The following is a 6,048-nucleotide window of genomic DNA, read 5'->3' on the forward strand; positions in this document are numbered from 1 at the left end:
AATTGTCAAAAAATGTGTAAATTTAGAGATCCTATAATGTGTAAAAAAATACACATTTTAAGAATGTAGTACCAGTCAAAAAATGTGTATTTTTATACTCATTAATGGGTAAAAATAAACTTCTGCTTCGTTGATGAACGCCATTTACCTACACGGTAACCAGCGTAAACACGTTCACCCCTATTCTGTATTTCGTTTCGAACGAAATTCTCATACAAAAAAATATTTTTTTGTATGAGAATTTCGTTCGAAACGAAATACAGAATAGGGGTGATTAATGTGTAAAAAAATACACATTTTTTATGTTTATATGCAGCTGTCAAAAAATGTGTAAATTAGGAGATCTCAAAATGTGTAAAAAAATACACATTTTAAGAATGTAGTACCAGTCAAAAAATGTGTATTTTAATACTCATTAATGGGTAAAAAAACTTCAAAACTTGCTGCATACTGCTTCGTTGATGCACGCCATTTGCCTAAGCGAATAAATTTCAGCAATTTTAGGCAAAGGATGAGGAACTACGTTCCAAATTTAAAGAGCAACGATGGACAAGCTAGAGGGTAAGTGGTTTATATTATTTTCATAGCTTAGCCCTAGAAAAAAAAAACATTTTTAAGTTTTTCATTGCCCGCTGTCTGGCTGTGATTTTTTTTTAATTAAATTGTATTCAATGCAATCCGAGCAATCTTTATTTAATCATTGGCACAAATAAGAAAACTCCATTCGTCCCCATCATATTAAAATTCTATAAATGATTACTTTTTACACATTTTGCAGTAAAAACCGTACTTGAAAAATGTGTAAAAAATACACTTCTTTTGACGTTTAATGGGTTTACACATAAATATGTAAACGCAGTTTACACATTTTATGAGTAGACCCCTTTTTTCACGAAATGTGTGAATTTTTACACATTAATGTGTTTACGCTGGTTACCGTGTAAGCGAACAACCTTCAGCAATTCGCCTTGACACCAGTCCCGAATATAGTCGCTATATTCATAGTCTGGCGGATAGAATCTCGGGAACCAATTGAGCTGTCAAATAACGGAACCAATCGAGCAAATCACAACCAATAACAGAAAAAGAGCACATCAGCTATTGCGAACAAAAATTCGGAAACTCTTTTCTCGTGACTCAAGACTCGCCTACGCAAACTAACACCATCTTTGGGTTGAGGAAAGTTTCCCCTATCCGATGATGCCGGTAATTTGTAATCGATTGGCGAGGAAGCATAATCAACGTTTTGTTTATTAAAGTGGATAGTACCTTTTCAATTGTTGGTCTAAAATATATTGAATTGGTTCCGCTTTTTGATTGCTCGAAATTCTATCCACCAGACTATGAATATAGCGACTATAGTCCCGAAGTGACGTTTCTTCACACACATTTTGACAGTTCCTTATGGGGTTTTGCGTTGAAGTGAGAGAATAAGAAAAAGTCCGCCATGTTTCACACATAGACTGACAGTTACATATGAGATTTCTCCATAGGAGTAAAGAGTTACAGAGCTCTCGTCAACGCCAATTTTAACAGAAAATTGGAGAAACTATGGTCCAAACCGAGGTCCAAACTGTAACAGAGCAACGGTGGACAAGCTAGAGGGTAAGTGATTTATATTATTTTCATAGCTAAGCCCTAGAAAAATAATCATTATTAAGGTTATCATTGTCCGGTGTCTGGCTGTGATTTTTTTTAAATAAAATATTACTGAATCCGATCAATCTTTATTTTAACATTGACACAATTAAGAAAACTCCGATATTATTATAAAAAAACATGCGTCCTTATCATATTTAATTTCTTTGAATGATAACTTTTTACACATTTTGCAGTAAAAACCGTTCTTGAAAAATGTGTAAAAAATACACTTCTATTGACGTTTGATGGGTTTACACATTTTTATGAGTAGACCCCTTTTTCACGAAATGTGTGAAATTTTACACATTAATGTGTGCTGGTTACCGTGTAGGAAATTTAATATGGATTTTAGAATTTATGTATGCTACCAAAATGTATGAATGGTCTGCCACTAAATGTTAAGATAATTTATTGATTATGGAATTGTCACAATTTATACCATGAAAAAGCAGCCTGTTTGTGAGTTTTTGCCTGTTTTGAAGTAAGCAGTTCTAAAAAAAAAAAACCAAATATCCAGCTGATACTTCCCGACGACATTACAAAAAAATACAAGCAAGCAAAATCATCATGCAGAAATAGATAAAATTTGTTTTCCTTCTTATTTCGCAAAATTGCTTTTTATGACGTCGTCACTAGAAGCACTCAGAGGGAGAGATAGGCGGAGAAAACAAAATACAATTCGGCAGCAGGGATTTGTTCCTAAATTATCTTGCAACCCTTGATAGAAACTAGCATTTCAATTGACTTTTATTTTTGATTCGATTTACGTGCAAAATAATAATTGATTGCATTGCAATATTTTGCACATTTCTTGGTGCCATTTATTAACCAACGAAGATCAATTAATCAATAGAGTTAGAATATTGTTTTTGGTTCCAAAAACTAGTTGAATTTGAGAAGCACACAAAACATAAAGGTGATTGAATTTCTGTTCGATTGCAATATGTACTCTCAAATTTATTCTAGTAAGAATAAGAAATCCTCGTAAAAATTCTAATTGGAATCATGGTGGGTATATAAATGGTGATACAGCTTTGTCACTATACATATAGGTAGAGTCGGTGTATAATGAGTCACGCCAAGAGAAAAATAGTTGAACTCACATCACGGTTTTCGAAAGATTACAATTCTTTTCACTTGGCAACAGAGGACTTCTACAACAACTTCAACTGACTTCTAGCGAGAGACAAAATACTGCGGCTGTAGTAAATCATTATATCAGTGATTTTGTCAAATTATCTTAACAAAAAATAGTAGAAATTCTCATTACTAATCATTACCGAGCGTATCCCATGACAATTTAACGCTCACTGCGTGTTTATGCTTATTCTTCGATTGTATTTTATATTTTATAGCAATACCTTTCGTGAACCTTTCATAGCACCGTAATGTTTATTTACTTTGCACGATAGGTAGCCGCTTTGACAGTTCAATAGGTAGACTTCCCGCATAAACGCGAACCATAAATTGACCTTACCTAAAATGGTTAAAAATTGTTTATAATCCCTGCTAAACTTTAACTGAAATGGTTATGGAACTTTACATGAACGTTTAATGATAAAGTTTCAACCTTATGTATTATGGTTTTTTGGAACTGGACCTTACAAATAATGGGTTGTTAAGAACCATTACCATTCCAAATTCTTGTTTTCTCCATACATTTTCAGAAAGAGAACTATATAAGAACGTTTTTACTTATGATTTGAGAACATTAATGGTAATGGTTATGGTAGTCAGTAAGGTCCATTAATGGTTTTGTATTATCGCTCAACTTTACGTGGAATATATCGTGAATTGGTAATCAGTAAATTACATGCAACCAATTCGTGATATATTCCACATAAAGTTGATCGATGTTACAAAACCATTCGTGGACCTTACTGACTACCATAACCATTACCATTAAAGTTCTCAAACCATAAGTTAAAAGGTTCTAATATAGTTCTCTTTCCGAAAATGTATGGAGAAAACAAGAATTTGGAACGGTAATGGTTCTTAACAACCCATTATTTATAAGGTCCAGTTCCAAAAAACCATAATACATAAGGTTGAAACTTTATCATTAAACGTTCATGTAAAGTTCCATAACCATTTCAGTTAAAGTTTAGCAGGGATTATAAACAATTTTTAACCATTTTAGGTAAGGTCAATTTATGGTTCGCGTTTATGCGGGTTGGCTTCACTCTTGGCGTGACTCATTATACACCGACTTTACATATAGGCAAGGAGGTCGCGGGCGATGTGCGGTATAAGAGGTGAGGAGAAAGGAAACACGTTAATAAACTTTATTTTCCAATATAATAAAAAATATTTCGTTGTCCTGTTAAAATCGCCGTCAAGACGCGTTGGCAAAGTTTATAGCTGGAATAGACCAAATCATCGTTGTTCGCGTTGTTGACCAGCTTACACGGTAACCAGCGTAAACACATTAATGTGTAAAAATTCACACATTTCGTGAAAAAAGGGGTCTACTCATAAAATGTGTAAACTGCGTTTACACATTTATGTGTAAACCCATCAAACGTCAAAAGAAGTGTATTTTTTACACATTTTTCAAGTACGGTTTTTACTGCAAAATGTGTAAAAAGTAATCATTTATAGAATTTTAATATGATGGGGACGAATGGAGTTTTCTTATTTGTGCCAATGATTAAATAAAGATTGCTCGGATTGCATTGAATACAATTTAATTTAAAAAAAAAATCACAGCCAGACAGCGGGCAATGAAAAACTTAAAAATGTTTTTTTTTTCTAGGGCTAAGCTATGAAAATAATATAAACCACTTACCCTTTAGCTTGTCCATCGTTGCTCTTTAAATTTGGAACGTAGTTCCTCATCCTTTGCCTAAAATTGCTGAAATTTATTCGCTTAGGCAAATGGCGTGCATCAACGAAGCAGTATGCAGCAAGTTTTGAAGTTTTTTTTACCCATTAATGAACATTAAAATACACATTTTTTGACTGGTACTACATTCTTAAAATGTGTATTTTTCACACATTTTGAGATCTCCTAATTTACACATTTTTTGACAGCTGCATATAAACATAAAAAATGTGTATTTTTTTTACACATTAATGTGTTTACGCTGGTTACCGTGTACACGGTAACCAGTGTAAACACATTAATGTGTAAAATTTCACACATTTCGTGAAAAAAGGGGCCTACCCTAATAAACATTGTATGGTTAATTTGCTTAACGACGTGTTCTGAGTATCATCCAAACCATTTGTTGAATAATTCGATGATTTGGGTTATCTTTCGTTTATGGTTATTTTTTATTAGGGTACTCATAAAATGTGTAAACTACGTTTACACATTTATGTGTAAACCCAGCAAACGTCAATAGAAGTGTATTTTTTACACATTTTTCAAGAACGGTTTTTACAGCGAAATGTGTAATAAGTAATCATTTCTAGAACTTAAATATAATGGGTGCGCATGGTTTTTTATTAACTTCGGACTTTTCTTATTTGTGTCAATGATAAAATAAAGATTGCTCGAATAAAATAATATTTTATTTAAAAAAAAAAGGAATGCCATCAGAAAATCAGTAGTGGCACCGGTGGTGTAGAGATAAGCGTGATTACCTCTTACCCCAGCAGGCCTGGGTTCAATCCCACCGCTGGGATGTTCTGAGGCATAACATCTCTGATCACGCCGAGAATCACGCCTCCCTTCGGAAGGGAAGTGAAGCCATTGGTCCCCGGTTCATGAGTTGATGGATCGAACGGGAAGGATCCAGGTGTGGGAGCTGCCTTTCTGTCGTCAGTAGCATTGGTACTCAGCACAGAAAAACAAATCAAGGAAAAAAACAAAAAATCAGTATGAAGCAAGCAAGCGACACACCGGACACTGAATGATTTTTTTTTTTCTAAAACTTAATTATGAAAAAAGTATTAATCACCTACCGTCTAGTACGTCCATCGTTGCACTGTCCAGCTTGGAACATAGTTCCTTCATTTTCCGTTAAACAGGAAATATATACAAATGGCGTCTTGTTTACGCAGGATACAGCAAAGTTTGAAGTTTTTTTTTTACCCATTAATGATTATAAAAATACACATTTTTTGACTGGTACTTCATTCTTAAAATGTGTACTTTTTTACACATTTTAAGATCTCCAAATTTACACATTTTTTGACAGCTGCATATAAATATAAAAAATGTGTATTTTTTTACTCATTAATGTGTTTACGCTGGTTACCGTGTAGGCATCCTCCATAACATTTCCCATGTTGTCATTTGCATTCAGCAAAGGAATTTGCTATTACATCATTATTTCATACATCAGTTTGAATTATATTTTTTTGCTGTATATGTTTGTGCAATATCATCTATATGTGCAACTACCCTACCCACTGTACCACTACAATATACAAAACAAAGCAACAATAAATTAGTGTCTC

Source organism: Ochlerotatus camptorhynchus, unplaced genomic scaffold (genome assembly GCF_037179485.1).
Source record: "Ochlerotatus camptorhynchus isolate MF236.1 unplaced genomic scaffold, CSIRO-AGI_Acam_v1.1 ptg000624l, whole genome shotgun sequence".
NCBI classification, from domain to species: Eukaryota; Metazoa; Arthropoda; class Insecta; order Diptera; family Culicidae; genus Ochlerotatus; species Ochlerotatus camptorhynchus.